This window comes from Pleurodeles waltl, chromosome 1_1 (assembly GCF_031143425.1).
Source record: "Pleurodeles waltl isolate 20211129_DDA chromosome 1_1, aPleWal1.hap1.20221129, whole genome shotgun sequence".
NCBI lineage: Eukaryota > Metazoa > Chordata > Amphibia > Caudata > Salamandridae > Pleurodeles > Pleurodeles waltl.
Window position 1 is genome coordinate 992,693,459 of NC_090436.1, and position 18,894 is coordinate 992,712,352.

Sequence of the window (18,894 nt, forward strand, 5' to 3'; positions counted from 1 at the left end):
TGATAAACATAAGTAGTTTAGCACTACATAATACCTTTCCAATAAACATTTAGGTATTGTACAGCTGGGTGCAAGACCCTTGGTTACCAGATGAGATTAGATCACATTGTGAATTGTGTTAATGTGACTATCTGTAAAAAATCTTGTAGATGGGCACACGTTTTCTCTTAGTTTCTTTCAGATTTTTGTTATGTTTGAAATTATCGGTGTATTGTTTGTAAGAAATGTGTGTTGCAAATACGAATGCATTTAGAATTGTATATATTTTCGCCATGTTGTTAGAATAAGAGACAAGTTACTCTCCAATGACTCTGATGCTGTATGTTGTGAATAAATGGAATGGAATAAATAAGGGCAAATAATTTGCCCCTTGAAACCAAGAGTTAATATTGGTTGTTCGAAATAATCATTGTATTTATCCCTTGCCTGCTAACTGTTGTGAGTTCACTTTAGTGAGTGGCATAAAGTGTGCTGCAGTCCAGTAGTGAAACCTAATGTACAGGCCCTGGGTGCACTTGGAAAAATATTCTAGGGACGTTTGGGCAAGTTAAATATGCCAATTAGGTGTATGGCCAATTTCAACATGCTTGGGGGGTCAAACATAGACACTGGGCCCTGATTAGCAGAGTCCAAGGGCACAAAGTAAAAAATGAGCAGCATTAGTCCAAAACAAAAAGGGGTGATCATGCAAAAAGAAGCATTTTCCTACATTGTGTTAGTAAAGAACTAGGAAAAAGGTACACAATGGTGATGTGACCAGCAAAGGGCCCAAAATAGTCACCACACCATAGCTACTGAAAGACTTAGGGCCTCATTATGAGTTTGGCAGTCGGACAAGCCGACCGCCAAACTTGCGGGGAGGACGCCACCGCCATGGTGGTAGCATCCTACCCAGGTGTATTGCAATGTTCCCGCTGGGCTGCCCAGTGGGAACATTGTATTATGACATTCCCGCTGGGCTGACTGATGGAAACAGTGCTACAATATTGGTCTCAGCTCCCTTAAGGGAGCCAAGGCCCATACCGTAGCACATCAGCACCATCGAAATGCGCAGTGTCTGCAAAAAAGACAGTGCGCATTTTGATGGTGCTGGGCAGGGGAGCCCCTGAACTGCCCATGCCATGGGCATGAGCAGTGGAGAGGCCCCCCTTTGGCCGCTGTACTGGCTTTCCACCAATGGTGATCGCTATGGAAAGGCTGGTGGAAAGTTGAGTTGCAATCAGCACGGTGGCACTAAGTTCAGTGCCGCCGTGGCTGAATACAACTCACATTGCCTTCAGCCTGTCAGGAATGATGTTCCTGGGGGTAACGGCAGTCCCCTGGTGGGTCCACCTGCCAGAGCTGTAATGTGGCAGTTGGACTGCCTGGAGTGCAGCTGTCCAACCATCTCCACGAGTGTGGTTGTCCTCGTAATGAGGCCCTCAAAATGGAGGAGAAAATGTCAGGATAAATTTTACTATGAGTTCAAGATCAAGTAATACTGAATGGAAACAGCAATTACAGGGCAATGCATAACACATTATTGGCTTATGAAGACTATCAGCTCAGTCAAAGGTAACAGGCCCCTGTTACCCCATTGCAAACAAAGGGGATATATACTTAATGCCATATTAGGAGATAAACTCTGAACCGGAATTACGAATTGTGAAGTAAACATTGAACCCCGCTGCTTTTCCTTGACAGATTTGGAGAGGCCACTCCAGCTCAACTGTATCAGGGGTAAATATGTGGTAAAAATAAAAACATGCAGATTTTGGTGTGATTAATTCAGAACCATCTGCATGTTATGCTTTGTTTCACGCGCCAAAATTATGACTAGAGGTATTTACCCACCTGTTAAATATCTCATCTCCGAGTATTGGCTTTTACAGAGTGCATTCAATACAACCTCAAGTCCCGCTTTCAAAGAATTATGGCCCAGATGTGCCAAAAGAGCACTTTATGATTTCCTAATAGCGAATCTTAGTGATTCTCTATTAGGAAATCGTAAACTGCGAGGTATGACAGTGTAATTCGCAGTGAGTTGCAAATGGACCTGCGTCATCAATATTCCTGAGGCAGGTCACAATTTGCGACCCATTATGAGTGGCTAAAACCAAAGGGATTGTGGCCTGCTAGGGGCAGCAGACCACCAAGTCTGTGATTGCTTTTAAATAAACCAATCTTTTTTTGTAATGTAGCCTTAATGAAAAATGAGATGCATTACAAAAAGAAAACTGGAAAGATTTATTTTCATTGTTTAAGAGTGGGCAGAGGTCAGTGGGATGCCCGGCCAGCTCTTAAAAAATGTTTGCGCACTCATCCGCAAAGGGGAAGGTGTCCCTTTGTACACCTTCCATTTTGCCGTAAGTTGGTGGTAACTGCAATTGTTTTGCAACCGCATTTCCCAGTTGCAAAACAATCATACATGGCCCTGCGAGTTGCTATTAGGAAGGGACGCCCTTGGCAAGCCCCTTCCTAGTAGGGAGTCACGATCCCTATTTTGCAAGTCGGTAACATGATACCAACTTGCAATATATGGAATGGTACATGGCAAAAGCCTTTTACCTGTTGCAGATAAAAGAACTTCATACATCTAGCCCTAGATCCTTATTGGTGGAAGTTGAGACAGAAACAGCCCACTCTTCAATGCCCTTTTGGAAAAAAAGTGTTAGAAGTTTCCCAAGCACGGTGCTGGATGAAATACAGGAGTGCATTATTACATGAAAGGGAACAGCAAATCGAACTTGCTACATGTATAGCATGTTTTCCTAATTTTCTCTAAACTACCCTACTGTTAAATGCAGACCATGACTGAGATTCAGAATGGATGAGAAAAGCTGGTGTGGACAAATTCAGTAAAACAAAGGAAGTCTGTCTCACAGAAACTGAACAGCTACATTATCCACCTCCAGATGAATTATCCAATTATGCAAATAATTAGAGGTATTGCTAAGTGGCAAGTAAACCTCTCAACCGAAATCTCCCACCTGACCACCTATTTCAAAAGACAAAGCCACAGGACTGGAAGGTTTTTGAAACAAAGCTGTTGGCAAGGAGACACCTCCTGGAGTTGAGATGAGGGTTATTTCGCACACCTTCTAGTTCATTTGTGCAGTAACTTTATTAATCCCAGCCTTGCAGAGCAAGCTATAAATGTAAAGGCTTGTTTGCTTGCAAATAAACACTGCACACACTGAAGCAAGCTCACTCAGTTGACCCTTCAAGCTCGGTAAGTGGCTGCACGCTATGACTGGAACCTTTGGTTTGTACAGTGGGCATGGATTGCAATTTATGGTGCAAATCAAAAAGTACACGTTCCTCATAGATAGACAGAGGTCACAGAGGCACTTCTATATTTAGAAGCTAGAACCCTCACACACCCACTGGATGTCATGCTTCATCATCGGGTCTGCTCCTCATCAGACTAATGCTGCAATGTCAGACGAGCATTGAAATATGTTGCGCTTTAGCAAACTTTTTAATTTCTGTAATCACTGTTAGAAAGAACTTAAATAAAATTGTAATTTGAATTTGCTAAATGCTCTTCTACTCTGATCTACTATGATTAATGTATTTATAGAAATTAATCACTGAGCTGATTTGATTAGATAATCCTTGTTCAATGCTATATGATTGGGTTTTGTCCGATCCTTAACAAGTTTTTTTTAGGATGCATGACGAGGATGGGACTTATATGTAGAAAGGAGACTCTGGGTTAGAAAAGGACTTTGAGGATATTATTTTATATTATAGGCTTTATTTATCATCATACATGAAAATTATTTTACCTGAAAGAGTCTTTACATACCTTTTAGCTAGGTTGGAATTTTTTTATATTGTAGTGGTGAATTTGTTTTAACAGAATATTACTTGTTAGTCACTTTTTTTGGCAGGATTAAATGTTATCTTTTATTAAAAAAAACAAATAATACCAGATTGAATTTTTACTGAATTGTACTATGAAAGGACCACTCGCTCAAAAATGTTAATTGTCGCTACTCATATTTTAACGAGAATTAGAAGGTTTTTGAAACCAGGAATTTACTATGAAATGTGTTATTTTACGTGTCGTGATTTTATGGTCTCTTGTGACCGAATGAAGAACCTTTGATTTGATTTGAATTAACTACTTGTGAAGTTATGACTGATCATCTCAGTTACACTTCAGTTCAGTGATTTTTTAATTTTACTTCTACTATCTATATTTTTCACAAAAATAAAATGTGTATAAGTATTTTTTTAACATAGATATTTACTTAACAGTCGCAGCTGTAATCTTTTTTTCTGAATGACAGAGGTATCCACTCATATTATTTTCTGTATTACCTTGATGTACCCTTTGGATCAACAGGTTTGGGTCCCACTGAATGCTATCGAAGGGCATAATTAGAACTGGCAATTAGCCCACAATGTATAAAGAAACTTTACATTTATTTTTGGATGGTATTAGTGCACTTTAAGTATAAAGTAGAGGCTTTGGCCAGAGAAAGGGGTTGTGCTTCTTTGAAATTGTCATATGGGTTCAGACTGGTCTATGGGCCATGTACAAAAGTTTGGTTTAGCGATTTTCAAATAGCAAATTTGTAGACATTGCTATTGGGGAATCACAAAATGAAATCAACATAGGAGTGTATTCCTCTAATAGTGATTTCTACAGATCTGCAATCGCAATTAGGAAATCACAATTTAGGAAATCACCAAATTGCGATTTCCTAATAGGAAATCACAGATTAGGAAAAGTCATTATACTTTGGGTTTGGGTTGCAAATGCAGCCATACCTTCACCCCTGTCACCCACCTGACACCCCATGGTACACAGGAGCACGGAATATTCCCTTCTGCCAGCACATCTCATCTGCTTTTCTTTCAACAGTCACTGCCTTATCCCCATCCAATTTACAGCATGTGATAAATCACAGTGAAATTGTCCTCAAAATAGGGACACCGCATCTGGATTTGGACCTGGAAATGCTGAGTCCACATGTTGTACCCCATTCTAGGAGAAAATATTCATAATAGACAAATTTATGTGCAGGAATACTGGCCAGGAAATGTTATTGCCAGTGGCACGATATCCCTGCACATATATCCATCCACTTCATACCTGGCTCCTAAGTGGCATAGCACTTTGTCTAACACAGCCCTATTTCTACTAATTTGGAAAGAGCACTGTATGTATTGCTCATCAGCTTACATTAGGTAGCGTGATGAAGATCTTCTCCATAGCCCAGGTTTGGCTACTGTTATAGTGAGAGCATTATGGATACAGGTGGCTAAGCATGTGTAATGTTGAAAATAGGTGATCGTATTTGACAGTTTTTTAATGTGTTAAGTCATAGTGCCCCTATAATATGGGTACAGCGTTTCCGGGACCCTGCAAGTTCTTGACAGATATGCAGTGACTGACAAACTGTGTCACTATATTTTGGAGAATGTGGGCAAAGCATGGGGAAATCATTGTCTTACCAAGGATTATGGTTGGATTCACATTGGAGCCTTTGCCAGTCGCCCCAATTCCAATTTGTAGTTTCTGGGAGTCACCTACTGTGGCACCACCTACTCCACTTCCTCTCCATGGTTAATCCCCATTAGTATTTGCTATCCGTTCTGAGCATGCATACAATAGCTTGTTGATGAATAGCTTGCGCATGACCAAGCCACAATCTATGACTAGTCTAATGGCCTGATTTAATTGTGGTGGCTGGAGTAATCTCTGTTGGCCTGGAGGAGGATATAACAGCCACGAGATCGAGGCTATTCCACCCACCAAATTTGAAAATGACCACCAAGCCAGCAGTCATTTCTAAAACATTGTTAGGAACCACTGTTGCAGTGGCTCATGACAATGTCATTTACAGTTTGGTGCATGGCTCCATCAACATGATGGAGCCCTACACTAAAATGTTGTCATTATTATCTTCAAACAGAAAATCCAGAATCTGGATTTTCTGTTTAAAAATAAAAAAATCTCACCATGTGAGTCCTCTTACATTGCGAGGGGAGAACTGAGCAGTTTATACTGCCCCGTACAGCCAGGGTTTTGCTGGTGGAGAGGGGCAGTGAAAACAGACCTCCAACCATCCAAATTAGGTGGTCTCAGATCTGTAAAGTAGTGCTCCAGAAGGTTTTTGGAGGCAGCGGGACATGTAATTCATTAGCCAAAGGTCTGTTTGAAGATGGCCGTGTTGTCCTATGTGCCCAATTGTACTGCCTTTCACTTCTAATTCTTGGAGTCAAGTATGGTGTCAGTATCCAAGGACACAAGACATATGCATTCTCTACTTAAAGAGCATGAGAAGGATAAACCATTAGGTCACATTACGCGAACAGTTCTGGACAAATTTATGCATTGAGTCAGCAATTCTTTTACAAAGTTATAAGCCATTGCCTAATTCACCTTGCAACAGTTGGTTATGTATTCCACTGTGGCAGAACATGAAGGAGCCATGGGTGCTACGTGGGAATCTGCATATAAGGTCAGTTATGATGCATGAGACATCACATACTATCTGTACATTGTGCAAATGGATGCTTTGCATATTTCACATATGGCAATATGTGTGAAATCAACACAGCCAATTACATTGGAAAAGTAAAACATTGCGTTGGAAGCAAATATTGGGGCATATTTGGTAAGCATATGTATTTGTTTATTTTACTTACCATGATGTCCAGATACATGTGACAAAACCTAGAAAATGCTCTTTGAGATACTCATCCTGCCACTGCTATGACTCCCTGGTGACTGCCTGAAGCCAAAAGGTGTAGACAACACTATACCTGGACATGAGGTGGGACTGCATTGCTTCTGACTGATAGGATCAGTAGCTGAGGTTGTGACTCAGCAATTAATTCCCAAATTACCTCATCACTGAGTCAGTACTTCTCACATATCTCCTCCTCAGTCTGTTAAAAAAGGGTGACCCTGACCCTATATTTCCTCTCCTGCCTCCGCCTCCTTCTCTGTCTACCAGCCAAAATCGTCATTCTCCTCCCCAAGATATATAGAGCCGCCATTCTGAATCAGCATCATTGATGGTAAATGCATTTCCTAAATGTCTATTTAGCAAATATTCACACTAAGAAATCCTATGTATGTACTGTTAGCGATTCGCTATTTGGAAATCCCTACTTAGAATTTCCTATTTAGCGATTTTCAAAATGGAATTTCTATGTGATAGAAATTGCATTTTGCACCACCGCAAATGCCTTTCATAAATACCAAAAATGCCATTGTACATTTCCTAACGTCCTAAATAGTGATTTGAACCATTAGAAAATGCAAAATGCCTTCGTACCTATGGCCCCATAATCTCAGTGTTTTGTTTTTTGTTGACGGATACTGTGAAATTTGTCTGAGAACTTACTGAAGTCAATGATTTCTGTGGCCAAGGACAAAATATTTTGTGGACCCACCTAATAAATTACAAGAAAAGACAGCAGTTCTCTCTATTGATTTTTGTAATTCTGTCCGCAACGCATCACAGAAAAATAAGAGCTGAATGAAAATTTGGAGCCAGTGCGCGCAGAATAAAGGCTACAATACCTGCTGTCTGCGTAGTAAAACACAGAAACAATCAGGATTCAGTGGGTCACTCAGACCTGAGGGCCCCAGTGCTATTGCACCCGCTTCACCATCGCTTCAAGCGACTGTCTCAATACATTTACTAATGTAGTTATTCCACGTTATGCTGTAGATGTAATTTATTTTTTAATATCGTTCATCAAATAATAAAATATAAGTATTTTTTTATTTTTTTTGCTTTTAGAAGATTTATTACTGGGTGATTTACTCAAGCAATAGTTAATATGCTTTGCAACTTTGTGGCAAATCATAGGGTTGAAAAAACACTGCAGCAATGATAAGAGTAAGGAACTTGCAAGTAGGTAGCTTCTGATGCTGGTCCGGAGAAGGTTAATGCACATAGCACCCAGGGAGGAAAGGCCTCGCTTTGGATCAGCAGATACTTTACTATCTTGATAGCTAGAAGATATCCGGCTCAGGGGAGGGTAAAATAGCATCTAGCCCATATGGCTGCCAGGACCTGTGCCACTAAGCTGTGTCATTTCCGGTGGGGCTATCCGGTTCCAGTCTTTTTCCATAATTATATCATTTAAATATTTTGCAAATAATGTAATTTTCTAATGAAACCAAAGTAATTGTGTATGTTGTTTTTTTAATCAGAAACTGTATACAATATTCAAAAATGGCCATACAACTCTTTTTATTTTCAGAAACAATTCATAAGCAATGAGGACTCTACTTGTGGTTGCTTGTCTTCTGGCCCTAACAATTGGAGTGATGGTAAGTGGCACATTAAAAGATGCTATGGCAGAATGTCATGGGTGAATCAATTGTTTACGCCATCATACCGTAATCCTCATCTCATTCATAAATCCCTGAAAAAATTATGGAGGATTAAAAGCTGATTTAAATCAGACAATATTTCATGCTCAGATCTGCTTTTATCGGATTAAGTTTTCTCAGACCTGGGTAAAGTTTGCTTCTGTTTTAGCGTTTATCCGAGCTTCACAGAAGAGCTGAATGCTAATCCTCTTCAAATCCATCTGAAACCACGTTCAGAACAAGGTTTCCAGCATAAAAGAGTCGTAAAACAAAGGGTGTATTTAAAATCTGCTCCCGTGTGGTGTGATTTGTATAAAAACTTGCAGAACTGCCCTTTTCTCTCTCCTCCTTCCTGCATTGCCTTGTGGCACACTACACCGCTCTCACCTTGTCCTCGGCTCTTCGACCGCTAAATCAGCAGCCCCCCCCCCCCGCCCCCGCCCTCAGCGCCTCGAAACCCTGACGGGTACATAGCGCGCTCTATAAATACTATGATTGATTGATTAGAGTATTTGTTCTTACCTCTAAACGTCTTTGCAGTCGCAACACACTACTAAACAATATTCTTCAGTCTTCTCTTATTTATGTTATGATTGTTATGTTATGTTTGTTGTATATATATATAATTTCGACAGATATAGCTAGAGTTATTTCAAGTAACTATAACTCGTGCTCTATGGAAACTATAACTTGTCCCCCATCCACAGTTTTTTTAATGAATAATTTAAGAATTTTTTTTACAGTGATATTATCAATGATGTTATAAAAGATGTCATGAGTGCTGTAATAACTGGAGTAAGTAGCAGTGCAAGGAGGGGGCGCGAGTTATAGTTACCTTAGAGCATGAGTTATAGTTACTTAAAATACTTCTAACTATAACTGATAAATTTCTATGGTTCTATGTGACTGTTCCTCGAGTGTCTTCATCATATGTGGGCCATGAGGGGAGCCTGAAGGCCCAAGCGGCCTCAGCTGGCTCCCATCTCCTGTGGAAGCCACAGTGTTCCCACAAGCAGGAAGGTGCTTTAAATAACATTTAAAATGCGAGGCTAACTATAACGTCCCTTTAACCTTTGTTTTTTTTAAGTGAATTTCTATGTTTTTTTAAATTCTATTTCCTAGCTATAATGTCCCTATAACCTTTATTTTTTTTCAGGGAAATTCAGTTTTTTCAACATAAAGTAATTTTAATTACTTTACCTTAATTCAACCACTGATGCTCACGGCCTTAAGCCTGCAGGCAGACCCTGCAACCAACACCCTATAACCACACAACCCCGCGTCATGCATGGGCTTTGGCCATACGTGGCAGGGATTGGCTGCAGGTCCTGGTCTGTGGGCAACCCCCTATAACCACTCAGCGTCACTCCATCCATGGCCTTTGGCAGCGCATGGTAGGAGTTGGCTCTCAGCAGCAGTTCACAATAACTTACTCCTCCCGGTCACTACATGAGATATTGCGCTCAAAGAAAGCAAAGATTTCAACACCTCTATCATCTTTACAGATAACTTTTCAAGGTGTGTATGCAGAGAAAAAGCACTTGCATGCCTTGACCATGTGTTAGAAAGTTGGATGAATAGTAGTTTAAACAAGTGCAGCTTCAACTTAAGGATCCGCTTTGTTTATATCTGTAAGTGCTCTCATTGAGGTTTATTTACAGTAAAATGAGCATAGTGCCAGAATGAATCCTGCCACTCATAATTATCCAAAGAAGAGGCCACCTGTTGTGTGCTCAATGTCAAACCAACTGGAATGCTTTCTACTGGCAAATTAGTAACCTCTACCTTGTTGGGTAAATGTATAGTGCATCTCCTACACTACAGCTGCGTAAAGGACGCCCGAGGTAATCTCTAATGTGACCTTGTGTGTCTTTAACTTTGCCGATGTGACTGTTCCTCAAGTGTCTTCATCATATGTGGGCCATGAGGGGAGCCTGAAGGCCCACGCGGCCTCAGCTGGCTCCCATCTCCTGTGGAAGCCACAGTGTTCCCACAAGCAGGAAGGTGCTTTAAATAACAGCTCCCTGCTTGCAGGAGCAATGTTTTTATCTCTTATCCCTACATGTATGTTAGCCTGCAGGGAAAGAAATGAAAACTCCCCTGAGTTATGTTTGTTTTCATTTGGTGGGGGATGTCATCTCCCGTCAAGGAAAAACAAACAGCTACCTCCTGAGGGTGGGCATCTCAGGAGGCAGGAGGAACCGGCCCTGGGGCAGTAGCAGTCCCCAGGGCCATGGATGTTCCCAGACAGGTGGTGGTCCCTGGTGCCATGGTCCATGAAGGACCCCCTGTCAAAATCTTTCTATAGCCCTATGGCTGTGGTGGACCTCCCCTATATACCTCTTTACGATCTTGCCCCAGGGAGGTGGTGGTCCCTGGGGAATGGGGGACTTCACAGCACCCCCCTTAAATGTATTTATTAGTTTGCTCCAGCAAGGTAGTGGTCCCAGGGTATGGGGGGCTGCGCAGACCCCACAGACTTTATATTCATTGCCCCGGGAAGGTGGCTGTCCCCAGGGCCTGGGAGAAGGTCAGCATGGCGCCGCTTATATGTATTTATTAAATTTGCCATAGGGAGGTAGTGGTGGTGGTCCCCATGGCACGGGGGCAGCATGGCCAACCCACATACTTTATCTACTTAGCCCCAGGGAGGTGGCTGTCCCGGGCCATTAGTAAGCCCCAGGAGGGGAGCCTGTGCACCCCATCCTTAAAATTATATGCGCCCAGGACCTGGCCCAGCCAGGGGCAAAAATAAAAGTGAGTGCGGAGACCACACTTGCTTTTTTTTAAAGATCATGGCAAAAATTACAAATATTTACAATTTTTGCCATGAATTTTTTAAAAAGAACACTTTTTAGCCCTGGGGTTGGTCCCTGGCGAATCCCTGGACCAAGGCTAGGGTGTTAGGATAACGATGCCCTGCCCCCTTTCTTTTTTTTTCTTTTTTTTTAAGACTCGCCTGAAGCCGAATCTCGAAATGGCTGCCAACTCTTCCTGTTTGAAGCTTTGACAACCAATCAGATCTCTGCACGAGGTTGGCAGTATTCACAAATTTGTTGCTCCCCTAGATACACAAGTTAGGACTCCCTTTAATTTCTCCTAAACTACCGATGAGATTTCCACCAAACAAAATAACTGCGCATCTGCAGACCAAAAGCTACCTTTCTGCCAAATTTGGTGATTCCATCCAGGGGCTCGGGCTGCAGGAGTGCCTAAAGAGTCTATAGGAATTAACATGGGAAACACACTTTTTTGCCCCCTCCCCTTTTACTTGCCTCCGCTTCATGGATGATCTCAAAACTTTCTATGCACAACATGACCCCAGAGGACACTTTTTTGGAAATTTTTGTGAAAAACCATCAAATGGCGCCAAAGATATAGGCAAGTCAAAAAGAACTATTCTACAGAAACTAGGTCTCAACTATAACTACTTACTGGCAATTGCCAGTAGTTCATATCTGTAGGAAGTTGGCTCTGTATGTGCTATTTCAAAGTAAGGAATAGCATGCACAGAGTCCAAGGGTTCCCCTTAGAGGTAAAATAGTGGTAAAAAGAGATAATACTAATGCTCTATTTTGTGGTAGTGTGGTCGAGCAGTAGGCTTATCCAAGGAGTAGTGTTAAGCATTTGTTGTACATACACATAGACAATAAATGAGGTACACACACTCAGAGACAAATCCAGTCAATAGGTTTTGTTATAGAAAAATATCTTTTCTTAGTTTATTTTAAGAACCACAGGTTCAAATTTAACATGTAATATCTTGTTTGAAAGGTATTGCAGGTAAGTACATTAGGAACTTTGAATCATTTCAATTGCATGTATACTTTTCAAGTTATTCACAAATAGCTATTTTAAAAGTGGACACAGTGCAATTTTCACAGTTCCTGGGGGAGGTAAGTTTTTGTTAGTTTTACCAGGTAAGTACGACACTTACAGGGTTCAGTTCTTGGTCCAAGGTAGCCCACCGTTGGGGGTTCAGAGCAACCCCAAAGTTACCACACCAGCAGCTCAGGGCCGGTCAGGTGCAGAGTTCAAAGTGGTGCCCAAAACGCATAGGCTTCAATGGAGAGAAGGGGGTGCCCCGGTTCCAGTCTGCCAGCAGGTAAGTACCCGCGTCTTCGGAGGGCAGACCAGGGGGGTTTTGTAGGGCACCGGGGGGGACACAAGCCCACACAGAAATTTCACCCTCAGCGGCGCGGGGGCGGCCGGGTGCAGTGTTAGAACAAGCGTCGGGTTCGCAATGGAAGTCAATGAGAGATCAAGGGATCTCTTCAGCGCTGCAGGCAGGCAAGGGGGGGCTTCCTCGGGGAAACCTCCACTTGGGCAAGGGGAGAGGGATTCCTGGGGGTCACTTCTGCAGTGAAAGTCCGTTCCTTCAGGTCCTGGGGGCTGCGGGTGCAGGGTCTTTTCCAGGCGTCGGGACTTAGGTTTCAGAGAGTCGCGGTCAGGGGAAGCCTCGGGATTCCCTCTGCAGGCGGCGCTGTGGGGGCTCAGGGGGGACAGGTTTTGGTACTCACAGTCGTAGAGTAGTCCGGGGGTCCTCCCTGAGGTGTTGGTTCTCCACCAGCCGAGTCGGGGTCGCCGGGTGCAGTGTTGCAAGTCTCAGCTTCTTGCGGGGAGATTGCAGGGGTCTTTAAAGCTGCTCCTTTGGATAAAGTTGCAGTCTTTTTGGAGCAGGTCCGCTGTCCTCGGGAGTTTCTTGTCGTCGTCGAAGCAGGGCAGTCCTCAGAGGATTCAGAGGTCGCTGGTCCCTTTGGAAGGCGTCGCTGGAGCAGAGTTCTTTGGAAGGCAGGAGACAGGCCGGTGAGTTTCTGGAGCCAAGGCAGTTGTTGTCTTCTGGTCTTCCTCTGCAGGGGTTTTCAGCTAGGCAGTCCTTCTTCTTGTTGTTGCAGGAATCTAATTTTCTAGGGTTCAGGGTAGCCCTTAAATACTAAATTTAAGGGCGTGTTTAGGTCTGGGGGGTTAGTAGCCAATGGCTACTAGCCCTGAGGGTGAGTACACCCTCTTTGTGCCTCCTCCCAAGGGGAGGGGGTCACATCCCTAATCCTATTGGGGGAATCCTCCATCTGCAAGATGGAGGATTTCTAAAAGTTAGAGTCACCTCAGCTCAGGACACCTTAGGGGCTGTCCTGACTGGCCAGTGACTCCTCCTTGTTATTCTCATTATTTTCTCCGGCCTTGCCGCCAAAAGTGGGGGCCGGGGCCGGAGGGGGCGGGCAACTCCACTAGCTGGAGTGTCCTGCGGTGCTGTGACAAAGGGGTGAGCCTTTGAGGCTCACCGCCAGGTGTTACAGCTCCTGCCTGGGGCAGGTGTTAGCATCTCCACTCAGTGCAGGCTTTGTTACTGGCCTCAGAGTGACAAAGGCACTCTCCCCATGGGGCCAGCAACATGTCTCTAGTGTGGCAGGCTGCTGGAACCAGTCAGCCTACACAGATAGTCGGTTAAGTTTCAGGGGGCACTTCTAAGGTGCCCTCTGTGGTGTATTTTACAATAAAATGTACACTGGCATCAGTGTGCATTTATTGTGCTGAGAAGTTTGATACCAAACTTCCCAGTTTTCAGTGTAGCCATTATGGTGCTGTGGAGTTCGTGTAAAACAGACTCCCAGACCATATACTCTTATGGCTACCCTGCACTTACAATGTCTAAGGTTTTGCTTAGACACTGTAGGGGTACAGTGCTCATGCACTGGTACCCTCACCTATGGTATAGTGCACCCTGCCTTAGGGCTTTAAGGCCTGCTAGAGGGGTGTCTTACCTATACTGCATAGGCAGTGAGAGGCTGGCATGGCACCCTGAGGGGAGTGCCATGTCGACTTACTCATTTTGTTCTCACTAGCACACACAGGCTTGTAAGCAATGTGTCTGCGCTGAGTGAGGGGTCTCTAGGGTGGCACAATACATGCTGCAGCCCTTAGAGACCTTCCCTGGCATCAGGGCCCTTGGTACCAGAGGTACCAGTTACAAGGGACTTATCTGGATGCCAGGGTGTGCCAATTGTGGAATCAAAAGTACAGGTTAGGGAAAGAACACTGGTGCTGGGGCCTGGTTAGCAGGCCTCAGCACACTTTCAATTCAAAACATAGCATCAGCAAAGGCAAAAAGTCAGGGGGTAACCATGCCAAGGAGGCATTTCCTTACAATATCTATCAGCCAATGCCTTCCAGTATTTCACTGTCACTCTTCTTTAGCTTACTTCCTAGTTGCCATCAGCTGAGAACTCTCTTAGACTTCTCTTAAAACAGCCTGTCTGCTGTGACATTTTCACAAGCTTCCATTTCTCATGTTAATCCTTTCTTCTCTCTCTCACTGCCATTTGCTCTGTCTGTCTCACTCTCTCTGTTTATCTTTCTCCTCACTCATCATCTATTGCAGCAGCTCTCCTTTTTTTAAACACATTTTATTGCATTTTCTGGCCATAGCATACAGCAGAATATACTACATGAAAGCAATGTCTATTGTACCAACCTCCCCACAAAAAAACTACCCCTCCCTCCCAAGGTCCTGCAGGTGCCCCACAACACAACAGTGCTGTTGTGTGAGCGCACATCTGCTCTTGATCATTTGTAAACACTGGGAACTCCCATCAATTAGGTTAATATGATGCTATCTGCTATACCAAAGCCCAAACCACTGGGAATGTGTTATGTAGTCCTTTGCGCAGTCCCTCAGGTAGACGTTTCACCAGTTCTGGCTTCCTGAGGTTCTGGGCTTGACTGGTGACTGGCGAGTAGAATTAGGCATTGATAGTACCCCATCCACCTTCAACACTTATAATAGTATGTCCCAGTCACCCGCCATCTCCATCTATTGCTGCCCCTCTTAGCGTCCCTAAGAAGATTTATGCTTTTATATGTAGCCCATTTGGTTAATTCTGCCCACCACTGTAGTCCTGTTCGTTGCCTTCCAATTCAGTGCATTGTGGTGCTTTGCCAACACCACCTCCAGGTCAATCAATTTGTTGGTAACCTTAGAGTTAGCTGAGCATGGGAACTGGCCCAGTAAGCAGGTTTTTGGTGTTGTTATGACATCATTAATAATGTCTACTTTGCCCGCCAAGTATGCTTGGAGAGGCGTACAACTCCAAATCATGTGTAACATTTCAGTCCCCTCTGCCATGCATGTAGGGCAGCCAGTGCATGCCTGCAGGAATAATTTTTGAAATATACCAGGTGTCAGATATGCTCCCTTAGATAACAAAAATTAATTACATTGAATCCAGTATTTCAAGGAGTTCTCTCTAATATTGCCTCCACTATGCTTCACTAATAAGTATACAAATTTCCTCTACCCATTTGTTTTTCAGTGCGTGCAATGGTATGGTTATGTATGACTCTATGGTTCAATAGCCTTGTGTTTACCTGTCATTGTGCATAGTATATAACAGCTCTGGTTTGTGCGGGTTGCATCCCTCCCACCCTCCAGTGTCACTGTATCAAACCCTACCACCGATCCAAAAAAAGAAAAAGAGACCTACTGGCATGTTTTAGTCAAGTTGAAGCCCCTCAAAGGAGCACGGCTTTCATCCACAAAAAGGTTCTCTAGTCTGTTCACTCCTAGCCTTGCCCATTCTGTCAGTCTCCCCCTGTACTTTGGTCCCCAGGAAGTCCGCCATAAAGTCTAATGGAAGGTCCAGGGAATAAGGATGGTCTGATCTATTCCTCTGAAAGCATCCCAACCAGCAGTGTTTTGTGACAGACCGTAACCCATGCTGCCCTGTGTGTATCCATTTAGGCGTTAAAAAAAATTGTGCTAAGCACTCAAGGGTTGGTGTGTCCCTTTCTGTGAGGACGCCATTGTTAACTTCTGGCATGCACCCATTTAGCAACCCATTGCATTTGTGCTGCCAGGTAATATGTTTCTAGACCTGGAGCCGTAAGTCCTCCATCAGCTACTCGATGTTCTAATTTGGTCAGTGCCACCCGATGCCTTCCTTTGCCCCACATCAAATTAAGAAGTTAGCTATCCAGCTCTCGAAATTGGCTCCTGAGCACTATCAGCGGCAGAGCAGAGGAGAAGTAGAGTAGCCGTACTGTCATTTTTGACTCGTCCTGCTACTGACAATAGGAGGGTGTTCCAGAAGGGTATGCCCACCCAGAAGGTGGTGATAGCTCTGTTCCCATCCAGGTGGGGTCAAAGGACTGAGAGAGCCCGAGTGGGAAGAGGTTGGTTTTTGCCAGTTCATGTCTGTTCCCAAAATGGCTCTAAAACTGTTTAGCAATTGGTTGGTTTCTGTGGTTTCATGTTACATCGCTCAGAAAAAGTACCATATCATGTGCATTCACAGCAATATCATGTGTTATCTCTCTCAGTAGTATGCCTGCCTAGTATAGTCCTGATCTCGCCCTACACGCCAGTGGTTCAGCCACCAAGGTGAATAACAATGGAGTCGGCGGGCAACCCTTCCTCATGCCTCATTCCATTTTGTAGGAATCAGATATAATCCTGCCCATCTAGACACTTGCGCTCGGGCTGTGTACAGCAGGCAGTTCTACCCAATAAACCCCTCTCCTAGTACTATCCTAAGCATTACCTCAAGTATTCCCAGTGCAGGCTATCAAATGCTTTTTGATGTTTATTGACATCACCACTGCATCATTATTGAGTGTGCTACATGTATGATGCTTACTACCCATCTGATGTTAACTGCAGTATTGTAGTACATAATATAAACCAGTTAGGTCAGGGAGTATGAGATGTTTCATGTAAGTAGGAGTTGTGAGGCCAATACTCTGCTCGGTAAGTATTTTATAGTCCATATTTAGCATTGATAAAGGCGTGTAAACCATTATATCTTGTGGGAGCTACCCAGGTTAGAGCAACTGAATCACCATCGCCTCCCTAGTGACTTTTATATATTTGCTTGTTGTCTTAGCAATGTTATATACTTGCACCAAGCATGCAACCAACTGGTCAGCATGTTTTGCATAGAACTCGACTTGGAGTCCATCTGACCCTGGAATCTTTCTTCAGGCCATGTTTTTAATCGACTATCGTATTTTTGTATTTCCTTAGGGGTTATTTCTGTGCCCAGAGTTTCCCTATCAGCTGGTGAAAGCGTCCTAAGCAGCAAGCGATCAAAGGCATCACTCCGAGTTTATTAACTATGCTGCAGTTAATCAACATATAACTCAGTCTAATAGTTCTTAAATGATTATTTATTTCTGTTTGCTTATGGATTTTAACGACTTTTTGATTTCTAAAATGCGCGACACGTTTTTATCTGGGTTGACTAGCCATGCAAGCAGGGCCCCTGATTTGTTCCGTTTAGTATGTATTTTTACCATACACTTCCTATAGTTGAAACAGAGAAATCATTCACCATATTCCACTAATTTTCCTTTCTTTTTAAATAATGTATTTTGAAGATCTGCATGTGTAAGTATTTATTTCTATATTTTTCTAAACGTCACTTCTTGTCATTAAAAGCGTTGTGTGTACTCTCCCATTTCTGTAATGCATTGGCATCTAATCAGTTTGAGGCCTCCCATTCAACTAGGAGAGATGAGGCCATGCTGGCATGGCCCATAAAATAAAATTAATCCACTCCCCTATTATATGCTGGAAAAGTGGATCATTTAGTGTGTCAGCTTGGCAAAGAAGTGCGGATCGTCACCCATCTTAATGAGAAAGGGGTTATGATCTGAGATAGTTTTGGCAAAGTATTCTGAGCCTATGATTGCTACACTTATATCCGGCATGCACAAAAATGTATCAAGGTGGACATGCAAATCACGCAGTGGGGAGTAGAAGGTTTAGTCTCAGGTATCTAGATGTGTCATACATCACATGTCCACTGCTGCCCACTGGGTCTATCAGATTTTTAAATCACTAGTCTCCAATAGGGGAGCCTTGTAATGGGGGAAGTGACCGGTAAATGTCAGGGTCCCCCACACAATTGATGTTCCCTACTACGCACTGCAAAATACCTCAAAAAAACATATACGTTTTTGACAGTTGCCTGTATGTGAACCACCAATCATCGCAACCGAGTGGATTACAATCACAAATTCTAATTGTAACCACCAGTTCCTAACAAAGAAATGATGTTGGGTACAACCCTATACTGACGATATGGTCAGTTTCAAGGCTCCGAGAAGTTACATGTTTGCCTCAGTTGAAGCAAGGAGAAAATGTCAATTTTATGTGTGTTCTGGGCTGTTTTGTTGATACCTTGTATTTTGTAATAATTCACCGATGAGCCACTTTCTGCCTTGCATAAAACTAGTTGTAATAAATATTGGAAAATAATTAATCCACAAAGAAAGTATTTATCACTGTTCTTTGAAAGTATTTATTGAATTTATCCCTACCTCTTGACCGCTCTGTTTTTCGTATTGTTACTTAACCCAGGTCAGGTTAGGGTTATTGGGTTTCCCTCTTTTTTTGCACCCTCCTAGGAGGACAGCATGAAGCAAATAGGCTGATGCGACTATTAACCTTTCATCCAGAAATCTGGGTTGATCCACAGTGGGGGCACATAGATTAACTATGGTTATGTCTTTTCCCCCAGTCGCCAACTAATAAGTACATATGGCCTATTTTTATTCACCTTTTCATG

General features: G+C 43.1%; 1 long non-coding RNA gene across 1 annotated transcript in view; it reads left to right on the forward strand.

Annotated features, from left to right (window-relative positions):
• The first annotated feature begins 3,144 nt into the window (after positions 1-3,144).
• Positions 3,145-18,894, forward strand: part of LOC138286394 (uncharacterized) — a 37,047-nt gene continuing 21,297 nt past the window's right edge. The window contains exons 1-2 of the long non-coding RNA XR_011201988.1: positions 3,145-3,211; positions 8,218-8,287. This is a non-coding gene — a long non-coding RNA (uncharacterized lncRNA). The remainder of the gene's footprint in view (positions 3,212-8,217; positions 8,288-18,894) is intronic.